The 14,370-nt window shown below is 40.9% G+C and overlaps 1 long non-coding RNA gene across 1 annotated transcript; it reads right to left on the bottom strand.

Annotated features, from left to right (window-relative positions):
- Positions 1 to 3,697: 3,697 nt before the first annotated feature.
- On the bottom strand, positions 3,698 to 4,813 carry LOC144586591 (uncharacterized). The gene is made up of 2 exons (XR_013541497.1): positions 4,513 to 4,813; positions 3,698 to 3,972 (listed from the first exon to the last, which is right to left on the bottom strand). It is a non-coding gene; the product is annotated as an uncharacterized LOC144586591 (long non-coding RNA).
- Between the last annotated feature and the right edge of the window lie 9,557 nt (positions 4,814 to 14,370).

Below are 14,370 nucleotides of genomic sequence, written 5' to 3'. Positions count from 1 at the left end.
GGATGAGACTGATGGGAGATATAGATGAGAACCTCTGGTGGGTCGTGATACAGAGTAGCTGTGCAGGAAGTCACTGGCATGCTAAAATTATTGACCTTGAAGTTTCTCTGTAAATTAAGTGACACCAAAAGGGATAGCATAGATACATTCATATTTAGATTATTACTAAATAATGTACCTGGGTTTGAAACCAATCAATTCCTCCACCATCCCTGAGTTCTTTCATTCTTCTTCCCTTCTCCAATGTTTTTATTTCCAAGCTGGTCTTTTTTCTCCCTCTATCCCAGTATTTATTTCCCTCACTTACTCAGCCCACTACTCATGCCCACTTCAGCTGGTTAAAAATCCACAAATCACACACTCATCCCAGTACCATCTCTTTTTTTCACATCCTGAAATGTCTTTCTTCTTTAATTGTCTCCTTTCTCCCCGCAGCTCATACCAGCTTAAGAGAAACATTCAGAAAATCAGGCACTAACAGAATCTAATTATTGGAGAGCCCAACTGGGGCTTTGAAGGAAATATTTTTAGATAAATCCAATCCGGTTATTTACTTTAGATAATCTGCAGTATCCATGCAAATGTTTGTGTTCCTAGCTCTCACCGTTTTCAAACAAGATAACCAGCTTTGAGAAATAGTTATATTATTAAAATATACCGTAGTTATGTGACACATCAATTCATATGATGCTACAGACCTTCTCAGGGAGTTCTAGGACATAGATTTGGGTCATGAATAGGCAGCTCATGACAACAGTAAGAGGGTGTTGCATACATTGCAGAGTGAAGCACCCTTCTTCCTCATATCATAAATCTCTATGAAGCACGTATGTAACACAGTCCTCTCCATGCAGTCTTCAGATGTCAACTCCCAATTAAGCTGACCTGCCATAAATTGGTATTACACTATAGCCCAAAGCTGGGTTATTGCTCCATTCTAACATTTATAAAGTCTATCTGTTTTTTGTCTCAATCCTAAGACTGACATCTGACTTGGTTTTATCCATTTGTGTATTACAATTTCTTAGCCTTTAAGGCAGTATTGCAACCATTCATGTTGCAGTCATCAGAGCTATTTGAGAAGCAAGGAAAGGAATTATATATCAATCCACAGATGCTTTAGAAATAAGAAGAGAAATCAGATAAAACCCAACATTTGCTATCCCTACATCAAGATTTCCAAATTTAATACCAGTTTCTTATGTAAATCTAAGCCTCTGTCAGTTGAGATAGAACACCAGATAAGTATAGTACTGAAACTCACTTTTCTTGTTTCTTCACACCAACTTTATTGAAATCAACTTACTGGCATGCATAATATTCAGTGTTCCTTTCTCTTATTCCTATCTTTTATTATACTCACTGTTTCAGATTAGAAAGTAGATGGACATCGTTCTTTTCCATTGTTAATCTACTACCTCTATGTATAAAATGTGCAAAAATATATTTATTGAAATGAAGTGAAAAATATTGCTTCAGAAACAAATGTTAATAAAACCACATATTGTAAAACGGGAGAGAAAACCATCTTATAGTGGTGTCCAAAACTTAATAATAATGAAATGAAATGAAATGAAACAATCATATGCTTTTAAAAAGAAAGTTTGGAACATAACTCACATTTGCAACCTTTATTTGAACATAACCCCTCTCCATTCCTCATGCTTCATTAGGCACAGTTATAACTGGCTGTTCTTAGATTAATAATTTAAAAGGTTCCTATGAGTCACTAGTGGACTCTAGACCCACTGTTTGGCTATCACAATGATCAATGATTGTTGCCACTACTAAAGAAACAGAGTATTAATTACGCAAGGTGAATGCAATATGGCATGCAGAAAAAACCTTGCATAGAACAAAGACACCTCTGGAGAGGTTAAATGCCTAGATAACTTAACTAAGATTTAAACCATGCCTCTAGATTCCTCCTACTGACTCCACCCTCTGCTTACTCATTATTTTGCTTTATGAATAATGCAGTCATAGAAGAGAAAAATACATATTTATTGTGAGACTCATGCCATGAGAGTAAACATGACTGCCTCTTCCCACCTTACCTTACTTTTACTCAGTCTCCAGTGTGTAAAGTTCTGGTGAGTTAAGGAACAGAGTTGTGAAGAGGTATTCAATTGGGATTGTCCAATTTACACCTTTGTGGTTATGCAAATTTGAGCAGGGAAGTCTGACTTCTTTTGCCATCTCTTATCAGAATGACCTGATTCCCTTTGCAGCCGAGAGTGTGGTACCTGCCTGCATTAGATAATTTGTTGCTCCAGGGTGTGTTGATATGCACAGTTATTAGCTTACTGATTCCATAGAAAAAGGCACATATTACGATAACATCAAGCTTTGGGTTACATACAACAGCAGAGGCAATATTAAATGTTTAGCCATTTGATTAAAGGAAACCATCCTGTTTTAAATTACAGTGGTGCCCCACATGACGACAATAATCCGTTCCATTGAACTTCTGGCTTGACGTCACGACGAGACAGCAGCAGGAGGACAGAGCTCTGTCCCCTGGGCTGAATTCTGAGCTGTTTTGGGACACCGCAGGGTGTCAGAACCACCCCGGAGGGGTGGTGAACTGGGGGGGGAAGCCTGTTGATCATGGGGGGGGTGGTCACCCCCTTTTGATCCAGGAAACTCCCTAATCAGCCAACGGGCAGAAACAAGCAGCTTGGGCTCGCTTGCAAGTCGTCGGCAGCCGGCTAAGAGAAGCAACGATCAGCATCTGGCATTGCTGTTTACCATCAGGTGAGATTTTTTTTACAACTAATTGCCTATGTACCCCTGGAGAAAACAATTTCTATACAGTGGGGTCTTGACTTGAGAACTTAATCCATATTGGAAGGCAGTTCTCAAGTCAAAAAGTCTGTAGGTCAAGTCTCCATTGACCTACAGTGCATAGAAAACTGATTAATCCCGTAACAGGCCGTTTTTGTTCCATTTTGGTTTTTTTCTGGTCTGTAAGTCAATTCTCAGGCTGCAAGTCAAACCTAAATTTTGCGGCCAGAGAAGTCTGTAACTCAAAAAGTCTGTAAGTCAAGCCATCTGTAAGTCAAGGGTCCACTGTATATGGAAAAAAAGAATCGCTATCTATCTCAGTAACTTATAAAGCGGCAAAAAATCTGGTGAGAGGGATAGCTGAAGAAAATAACCTTTTTAAAATATACTTCAAGAATATTACAATTTGGCGTTATAAAGCTTAAGAGATTTTCCTGTAAGCTAAACCTGGACATTGAAGTCGTTTGGCATGGAGCCCAGGAGAGGTGACCTTGAGCACTCTGCTGTTGCTTAAGTCTGAGAATCTGTTTAATTCTTCTTGTTTTTTTTTTTGTGCCTGGCTGGAGGAATTAACCCTAAAGTGGACCGTTTAAAAACTGTTCCTTGGGCATTCGTAAACCTGTGGAATTAGGCCATCAGGCCGCGGATACAAATATTGCACCCTGGTATTTTGGGGATTCGAATTTCGTTCAGGCCTACTTAGCCAAAGCAGACTTTTTGAAATGACTCTGGAAATTTTGAATATCTGTTTATAAGCATTTGGGCAGCAGGAACAGAATGGCACAACAAGGACAATTTTGGAATGAAATAAAATCTACTCTTCAAACAATACTAGAAATAGTGAGATCCCACTATCAAGAGACAAAACTATCCAATCAACAACAGAAGAATTATAGTCCGCAAGCAACAGGGAACAACGAAGAAGGAAATGAGAATATTCCAGATGATGTATGCCAATCAAAGCAGGAGCAGAAGAGGAGAGTACTAAGGGAAGACAAAGAGATAACAACAGCAAAATTAACAAAAAAAAAGCCTGGAAGGTCCATTGAAGATAGACCAAGTACATAAAGAGTTAGTGGACATAAATCAGATGTATAAAATGGTTTCAGAGGATATGAAAGATGGCAGAATGCTTAGAGACACAGAAATACTAAATGAGAAAAGAGAAATCAGAGAGGGAATTACCTCGTTCATTCGTTTAGTCGTTTAGTCGTGTCTGACTATTCGTGACCCCATGGACCACAGCACGCCAGGCCCTCCTATCTTCCACTGCCTCCCGGAGTTGGGTCAGATTCATGTTGGTTGCTTCAGTGACACTGTCCAACCATCTCATCCTCTGTCGTCCCCTTTTCCTCTTGCCTTCACACTTTCCCAACATTAAGGTCTTTTCCAGGGAGTCCTCCCTTCTCATGAGATGGCCAAAGTATTGGAGCCTCAGCTTCAGGATCTGTCCTTCCAGTGAGCATTCAGGGTTGATTTCCTTTAGAATTGATAGGTTTGTTCTCCTTGCAATCCAGGGGACTCTCAAGAGCCTCCTCCAGCACCACAATTCAAAGGCATCAATTCTTCGGTGGTCAGCTTTCTTTATGGTCCAGCTCTCACTTCCATACATCACTACAGGAAAAACCATAGCTTTGACTATTTGGACTTTTGTTGGCAAGGTGATATCTCTGCTTTTTAAGATGCTGTCAAGGTTTGTCATCGCTTGACATCACTTGGAATTACCTAGAAAGATGAAAAAAGGGAAAACAAGGAAGGGCCCCTTAATATTGAAAATATGTATATATTTAACATCGGGAACTGTAAAAGGGTATACTCTGTATATTAAAAAGGAGAGTTAAATTGAAATAAGGGAGCCCTAATCAGGGTAAAGCTGTAATATGGTGTTTTTTTATTTTAAGTAAACTGAACTAGATATAAAGCTGGGTCATGGATCTGGAACCACTTTCAATTAGAATGTTATTAGAGGACCTTGAGAATATTATATAATATGAGAGTAATATTATGATAGTAGTCATACTATATACTAAAATTTGTACATGAATGGTTTGAATGTTTGAAAGATGTTTGGAATTTGGGGGGACAACCGGGAAGACAAAAACAAATAATTGTAAGCAAGCACGTAACACGATGTTTGACAAGCACAAAACAATGTAGATAGATTGAAAAACTAATAAAATGTTTATTAAAAAATAATAATTCGTTCCATTGAAATCTCTGTTTAGCGAAATCGTCATCATGCGAAAACCCTTTCCCCATTGGAATGCATTGAAACCCGGTTTAAGGCATTTCAATGGGGGAAATACCTCATCGTCTAGCGAAGATCACCCATAGGGAAGCCATTTTGCAAGCGCTGATCAGCTGTAAAAATGGCTGCCCTGCGAAGCATGGGTCTGGAAAACATGGGGCAGCTATTTTGCAAAGCCGAAAAAATTTGTCGTCTTGCGAACAAACGGTTCATGAAGCACGGACCTAATCAACGTCCATCGAAAATCCCCCATTGGAGTGACTGTTTTGTGAATCACTATAGTGATCGCAAAAAGTCATCGTTATGTGGATTCGTCATTTAGCGGGGTCATCGAATTGCAAGGTACTACTGTACTTTTGATAGACATGTTTTTCCCCACATTGATTTCTATCATTGGATAATGACCTAATGTGATCAGAGATAACAATTCATAATGATTCATGTTAGAAGCTTCACATACTCGGACTCTCTAATGATATCTGCAGTGATTCCCCTGAATAAATTAACATCCAGCTATTAAGACCTACTACAATTGGCCACAGCCTCACACCTTACATTTTAAGGCATATCCATAAAATGTACTGTAACAAAATAAAAGGTTATGTATATATTTTAAGAAAATGTGCCCTAGATTAATTGGACATCCTCTATCATATTTACCACCAAATTATATGAACTCTGATATATACTGGGTTTTTTTAATTGTTTACCCATGGTGGTAGCTGAGGGAAGCATGCTGTTTGGTATAGTGCTTCATGACAACAGGAGGTGTGACCTCATCACAATATAAATACCAGCGTTATAGACTAATAACACATTTAAAGGAAAGGTCAGTTACATAAAGGAACCTACCAGGTGCTCCATCCAGCCCCGAGCTTACTATGACAAGCACGTGTTGACAGCCCAAGGAGCAATACTTCATACAGGGTATGAAAACACTCTGTATTTGTCTGTATTTCAGTTCCTGGAATCCTGTTGGTGCAACTGTGCCTGCAGAAAGGTGATGATGGCATCACCAGCAGAGAGAGATTTTTGATAATAAAAAGCTTTCTCCATCTCTCCTGTAACCTTTCTGACTTGCAAATAACCCTTTTCATTGTGTGGAAGAGTAGGACCTACAGGAGAGAAGGGAGAAGACTTTCATTTCCAAAAAACTCTCCCTGCTGGTGACATCATCACCTTTCAGCAGATGTAGGTATGTCAACAGGATTTCAGCCAATATGTCTTGAAAGTGGCCTCTGAGTGAAGGTACTGAATAGGCCAAAAGCCTAGCTCTCTTACTCTCCATGAGGCATAATATTTTGGACTGCCTTGCTTGCAGATGCTATGGAAGAATGGTTTCACATTCAAAGTTCGAAAAATGAGCAGGGAAGGAAGTTATCATTCTTTGGATTGGCTAAGGGATTTACCAAGAAAGGCCAGTTCAGGAAGATGTGGCAGATTGGAAGAGATCACTCTGATCCTGAATCAGCGAGAGGCCAATCTAACAGAACCCTAGTGGAAGATCGGCATACCAGAGCTGACAACTGAGAAGAGCATGTAGCTTTGCTGCACTAGTAGCAAGAATTTTATTTGCGTATGGTCTTCCAACCATTATAAACATAAAAATAAATAATGGCATGGCTGTACAGAGTGACTCATGCTCTTAAATTTTACAGAAGCTATAACTTTAAAAATTCTCAGTCTTTTCGATAAAATCTAGCTGTGCAATAAAGTTGTGGTGGAACTTCAAACAGCAAGGAAAGACTGGCACTTGGAAATTTTAGACTATGGGAATTTCAGCAAAAGCGCTTGAAACAGAATCATCCGAAGAGACCAAGGAAGACTGCAGTGTAGCATCTGTTCCTGTTTATGAATTATTGGCTGAGGTCACGTTTAGAGACGTTTGGTCTACGCAAAAAGCTAGAGAAGGCTTATTAGCTGTAGAGGGCTCACCTATTGGGAACAATAATCAATAATATTTCAACTAACATCATTTAAGCATCACATGGATTTTCTTATCAAAGGGAAACTCAGTTTTTAATTTTCAATGATAGGGCTTTTAAATGATAAGACCTTTTGGAGCTCATTAATTCACAAGGTTATAACAACTAAAAAATATGACTTGGCAGCACATAGATGCAACAATTTAAGCAGTATTGGCTGGTTGAAATGAACTGGAGAGAAGGAAAGGGGAAAATCAAATGCTCAACTGGGGTCAGACTGAGCACCTCTTTATTATTTACATGGCATCCATGATTTTTGTCACTGTTAGATAGTTCCTAAAAATTTCCTGGAATCACTTGATAAGTGATCGGTGATGGCAGTAGTTGAAGACAGGAGATTATATGAGCGGATTGGTGCTCATTATTTGCTGCCTGCCTGCCACCAATCTATAGGTGCAGATGATGATGTTGGACTGGTATGTGAGGTCAAACCCCTGAGCAACCTCTGCTGGATTGTTGTTTTTAAGGAGAGAACTTTTGCTTCAACTATAATTCCTCACTGGCAATGTCAAATGAAGAATACAAGAAAGGCAATTCATACACACCAATAAAAAATTCTGAGTGATGAAAAGAAAGGCTCTAGTACCTGGTAAATAACTGAGGTTTTCACTTTGGGTCAACAACCCCAGTAAATGTGAACAGGATGTCCAGAAAGTAGGCAATCTTAGCTGAGGGTAATTACATTAAGCCAGCCCCAAGGGAAATATACTGTATGCTGTGATTCTGAAGGGCCATGAGCCTAGTATTACATTATGATTTTTAAAAATCCTAGTATATTTGCTAATGACATACTTAGCATATGTTGTAGTTTGGCCACAAGAAACAAGAGAAGGGGAATCCATAGCTAGAGAGAAACCCAAGATTTGCAGACATACAAATAAACTTTAAACTAAAGGGACAAAAATACCACACCAGCAGCAGAAAACCCCAATAAAGTCTGACCACAGTCAGTAGCTGTGACTGTGGTATGTTGACTGTCAGGTGGAAAAAAGAAAATGCAAAACTTGGAGGAAGAGGGAGTGGAATGACATTTTTGAGTCCTTTAAAACAGATTATAATATTTCAAAGCATAGATTATATATTTAAAATGAATGTCCCTCAAATTCATCCACCACCATCTGTCTGAATGTGAAACAGATACACGTATAACAACATATTGGGTAGAATCTTATTAGTATTCATGTTAGGTTTGCATAACTTGCTTGCATAAAGGTGCCGGCTACGTCTTAGCTGAATGCCTACTCATGTGCCCAACTGCAGAACCAAAAAGTGCCCTGGAACCTCATCAATTAGATGCAATTGGCCATATCAGGATATACAAGCCGTACACAAACACCAACAGGAATCCGGTGCAGCTTGAAGAGGGAGTTGCTCATAAAGTTGGATTACTGACTTTATAGATACTGTACATAGATTCTTGCAGATTGGTACCAATTATTTATTGTGCGGCAGGTTTGTCTGTGTCTGAATCCCATCATAGAATATTTATATGTAGAGCAGTATAATTTTTTCTGCCAAATAAACCTTTAGAGAAACATTGTTGAAGAATCCTCTTCAACTACAGATACACTTTAAAAGGGGAAAATATGTAAAGTAACAGGAACTGCTTGAATCTAACTTCATGACCAGGGTTAAAGACCAAAATGCAGACTAACCTGCAGGGCACCGGAATCTGGTTTTCAGTTAACAATTTGTGTTAGTGACTCGTTCTTACATCCATATCTGGGCTTGTTTATATATGACAAATGACATTTTTATTTGGCACTATCCAAACAAATGTGAGTTATAGGAGGAATAAAACTGAATAATGAGAGATAAGAAAGCGTCAGTCTGTAGACATTGTTAAATGCATTGAAGAAATACTGTTTTAACAAAAGAGGGAACACTGGGCATAAAAAAGAAAAATATATTAAATCTAGGGCAGCTATAAAATAAAAATGCTGTCTCTCAATTGGTTTGTACTGATCTAAGCATTATATATTATATTTCCTTTGATTTGATCTAATAAATATTATACACATTTCCCACGTTGAAAATCCCTTCCCCACTTAGATATGGTTAGCTGGTGAATTCAAGTTATCATCACAACAGCAAATGAAAATTCCTTTATTTTACATATTAAGGGAACAAATGCATAGTTGCCTACTCAGAAGAAAGTCTTATTTAGTTCAAAGAGGTATACAGTGAGGGAAGAAAGATTCAAATAGTTCCATATACTGTATAATTGAACGGTTTTATTTGTGTTAAGACAAAGTGTCATATATTGATTAAAGTTTAACAAAAGAGAGAGTCCTCAACATCTTAAATAGTATTAAACACTAATACTTGTTAGACAACAGCAGGGGATGTGGTGGTGCTGTGGGCTAAACCGCAGAAGCCTGTGCTGCAGGGTCAGAAGACCAAGCAGTTGTAATATTGAATCCACGCAATGGAGTGAGTGCCCGTCGCTTGTCCCAGCTCCCGCTAACCTAGCAGTTCGAAAGCATGCAAATGCAAGTAGATCAATAGGGATCATAATTACAAAGTGTCATGGTTTAGTGCAAAAGGGATTAACCTGTGCCTCTTATTCTGATCTGATGCCAATCTTAGCACTCATTTCAAAAGTTCTCTGCAAGCACTCAGCTCAGGTTTCAGGAAGAACAAACTGTTCCTCCCTCAACAATCCAATGGATGAGGAAGGAAGGGAGGAAAGAAGAGAGTTTGTGGTGGGACAGAAGCAGAGAAAGAAGAGGGATGAGCTTACCCAATTTTGGCTTTGATCCTATTTACCATTGACTTTAGCCCCACCTTCCACCCACATAAGGCTCCCCAGCAGATCATCCCTAAGGACATCTGGCACTTGATCCGAAAAAGGTTTCCAAGCCCTGTTTTTGTGTATGCTCAACCATAACTCAAAATAGATCCACCACTGACATGGTATTCTCCCTCAGACAGTTGTGGCCTTCATAGATCTCACAAGGCCTTTGATTTGGTTAGCAGGTAATGGCCTTTTAAAAATACGTCCCAAGACAGTATGTCCATCTCGACTCCTTAACATCATCAGGTCCTTTCATGAGGGAATGAAGGGCACCGTAATTTTTGATGGCTCAACATCAAATCCCTTTGACATCCAAAGCGGAGTGAAACAGGGCTGTGTCCTCGCACCGACTCTTTTTGGGATTTTTTTTTTCTGTCATGCTGAAGCACGCCTTTGGAACTGCAACAGAAGGTGTCTATCTCCAGACTAGATCAGATGGAAAGCTCTTTAATCTCTCTAGATTGAGAGCAAAGACCAAAATCCATCTGAAATGCATGCGGGACTTCCTCTTCGCTGATGATGCAGCCATTGTTGCCCATTCTGCTGAAGACTTCCAACAACACATGAATCGTTTCAGCAAGGCCTGCCAAGACTTTGGACTAACAATCAGCCTGAAGAAAATCATGGACCAGGGCATGGGCCAGGGCATGGACTGACCTCCCTCTATTACTATCTCCACGCAAGAATTGGAGGTTGTTCATGACCTTGTGTACCTTGTCTCAATGATCTCTGACACTCTCTCCCTAGATGTTCAGCTGGATAAACTCATTGGCAAAGCAGCTACCATGTTCTCTAGACTCACAAAGAGTATGGCTCAGTAAGAAGCTGACGGCATATACCAAGATCCAGGTCTATAGTGTCTGTGTCCTGAGCACACTCCTGTGCTGCAGTGAGTCCTGGACTCTTTGTGCATGGCAGGAGAGGTAGCTGAACACGTTCCGTATGCGTTGCCTCCAACGCATTTTTGGTATCACCTGGTAGGACAAAGTTCCAAATAGTTTAGTCCTAGATTGAGCTGGAATTTTTAGCATGTATACATTACTGAAACAGCAACGTCTACATTGGCTTGGGCATGTTGTGAGAATGGCTGATGGCTGGATTCCAAAAGATCTCCTGTATGGAGAATTAGCGCAGAGAAATTGCCCCAGAGGGAGACCACAGCTGTGATACAAGGATATCTGCAAGTGGGATCTGAAGGCCGTAGGAATGGACCTCAACAAATGGGAAACCCTGACATCTGAGCATTCAGCCTGGAGGCAGGTGTTGCATCATGGCCTCTCCCAATTTGAAGAGACCCTTGTCCAGCAGGCCGAGGCAAAGAGGCAATCCCGAAACCAGCAAAATCAGGGAGCTGGACAGGGGACAGATTGTATTTGTCTTCAGTCTGGAAGGGACTATCACTCTCGAATTGGCCTTCTCAGCCACACTAGACGCTGTTCCAAGTCCTCCATACAGAGCACATTACCATAGTCTCTTGAGACTGAAGGATGCCTAATCTAATCAACCATAACATACACTGGAGGGCCCTGAGCTATTCTTCTCGAATTGACATGCCACACATAGCTGGAGTATAAAATGAAGATGGAAAAAGGCCACCTCTATCACCTGCAATTTCTCAGAGGGCAGCTGGAAAACTGTCATAAACAAATACAAACAAATAATACAGGATTTTCCTAATGGCAGCCATGGTTACAGGTAAATACATGACAAAAGTGCTCCAGATAATTCAGGATGTCTGTGATCCTTGTTTACTAACAAAATAACCTAATTGTCTTTACACAGAACAAGATAAAATAGTGTGGCAACAATGTTTAATAACTAAAGACAAGGCTTAAATGTGCAAGGCTATGTCAGATTTTGTACATTTGGGATAGCATTTCTAAGGTTATCTTTTTCATCTTTTCTTTATGTAAATTCACTGCTGTCTTAAAGGTTAAAGGAAATACTATCTTTCAGTCATCAGTAAGTTTCTAGTGCCCTCTACAGGGCAGTCCTCCACAATTACAAGTTCACAAATCATATTAGTTGGCTTGTCAAGTCTTCTGGAAAAAACCTCAAAAAACAATAACAGAGCACTAGTTTTATTCGGAATGATTATGATATCACCAAATAACGAGTTCTCCAGAATTATTCCTCATCTGGATAACTTGAAAAGCTATTTCTGATATCTCCGTTGATATTGATAAAAATATTACCCTACTGTGCCTATGGACTGACATTATAATGTGTACATGTGTAATCACTCATTTAGGCCAAGAAATCCCTATCATTGGCCATCAATAGACACATACACATAAAGTGTTACGTTTATTTCGAATATGTATATATCTATTTGTGTGGTTCAAATGCTTGAGGTTAGTTGCTTAACTATGCAGCCCTGTACATGTCTACTCAAAGGTTAGCCTCACTGAGTTTAATACGGAGGAATATGTATAGAACCTAAACTATCGTCCTGTCACCAATGTTCCTTTTTAAAACAAGCTAGTGGAGAGGGTGGTGGCCGACCGGCTTCAGGCACTCTTGGGTGAAACCAGTGCCCTTGACCCTTTCCAGTCCAGGTTCAGGCTGCATCATAGAACGGAGACAGCATTGGTTGCCCTGCACAATGACTTTTTGAGGGAGGCCAACAGGGGCAAAATGTGCCTGCTGGTCCTCCTTGACCTCTCAGCAGTCTGCAATATCATCAACCATGGTATCCTCCTGGGGAGACTTTCTGGATTAGGGATTGGTAGTTTGGCTTTGTCCTGTCCCTGGTCCTTCCTGAAAGACAACCCCCCCCCGAGAATGCAGCTTGGGGAAATGGTATGCATCCCTTGAACTTCTCAATTATGGAGTCCCCCAAGGGATGATCACCTCCCATTGCTGTTTAATGTCTATATGAGGCCATTGGGGAGGTCATCTAGAGATTTGGAGTGGTATGTTACCAATCTGCTGATGACACCCAGCTCTATCTGTCCTTCCACCCTTCTGCAGTGGTTGCCATCCTGTCCCTTGAGAGCTGCCTGGCTGCGATGCTGGAGTGGATGGAGGCCAACAGAATGAGGCTGAACCTGGACAAGGTGGAAGTCCTTTGGGTGGGTGCTCCAACTCTCTGAGGATTGGGTGCCTCCCTTTCCTTTGGGGGTGCTGTTATCTCTGTGAAGGATGAGGTTTGTAATTTGGGTACCCTAACGGACCCAACACTATCTGTGGACACTCAAATTGTGTATGTGGTCCTGTCTACCTATTTCTCAGACATGTTGCCTAGCTGCATCCCTCCCTTGCCTAGCTGCGTCCCTCACCACATTGGTCCACACACTGGTAATCTCAAGATTAGACTACTGCAATGTTCTCTGTGTGGAGCTGCCCATGAGGCTGTCACAGAAACTTCAACAGGTCTACAACACAGCAGCCAGATTACTGAGTGGAGTGAATAAATGTCATCATATCACCCCAATTCTGGCTGCGTTACACTGGTTCCCTGTCTGCTTCCATGCCAGCTTCAAGGTGATGGTTCTAACCTATAAAGCGCTAAACAATTTGGGATCTCAGTACTTGGCAGAACACTTACTTCCAACAGGATCTGTCTGTCCTACAAGAACATCTCTAGCAAGCCAGCTGAGGATACTAACCCTGAGAGAGGCTGGAGGGAGAAGATGAGAAATCAGGCCTTCTTGGTGGTTGCTTCTCAGCTATGGAATGAACTCCCCCTTGCAATTCATTTGGCCCCTTCAGCAGGTATTCCAATATGTTATACAGTATATCACAGAAGTGAGTACACCCCCTCACATTTCATAAATATTTTAGTACAGTATATCTTTTCATGTGACAACACTGAAAAAATGACACTTGGCTACAATGTAAAGCAAAATGATACTTGGCTACAATGTAAAGTGAGTATACAGCTTGTATAACAGTGTTAAAAGAGCTGTCCCCTCAAAATAATGCAATGCACAGCCATTAATGTCTAACAACAAAAGTGAGTACACCCCTAAGTGGCAATGTCCAAACTAGGCCCAAGTAGCCATTTCCCCTCCCTGGTGTCATCCGTTAGTGAAGTCATCTGTTAGTGTCACAAGTCTCAGGTGTGAAGAGGGAGCAGGTGTTCTCGCTCTCACTCTCTCAGACTGGGCACTGGAAGTTCCACATGGCACCTCATGGTAATGAACTATCTGAGGATCTGAAAAAACAAATTGTTGCTCTATGTACTTTGATGACATGGTATATTCTGATAACTGGGAATACTTCTTTTTAAATGTATCTGTGAGGGGTGGTCACGTTGAGTGCCCTCAGTAGGCCTTTTGGCCCTGCCTAGGGGACCCTGGGCAACAGCAGGCCCCCCATGCTCAGTTTCTGTGTCTAACCCCCTGGGCAAAGTCAATCTGACCTGGCCCCGAATGACTTCACTGGGTCCCCCAAAGTCCAAATGCAAAGATGTAGGTGTCCTAATCCAGGGCACAGTCCTTTTAGAGAGGGCTGGTAAAGGTGGCTTCACAGCATTGCTCTTCCCAGAGCCTCCTTAGCCATGCCTATCGCTGCTTGGGTCTCCAGTGCTGAGGCTGTGCCACAGCTCT

This window comes from Pogona vitticeps, chromosome 2 (assembly GCF_051106095.1).
Source record: "Pogona vitticeps strain Pit_001003342236 chromosome 2, PviZW2.1, whole genome shotgun sequence".
Taxonomy (NCBI): domain Eukaryota; kingdom Metazoa; phylum Chordata; class Lepidosauria; order Squamata; family Agamidae; genus Pogona; species Pogona vitticeps.
Note: the sequence above shows the minus strand (reverse complement) of the source record. Positions and strands in the feature narration are given on the sequence as shown.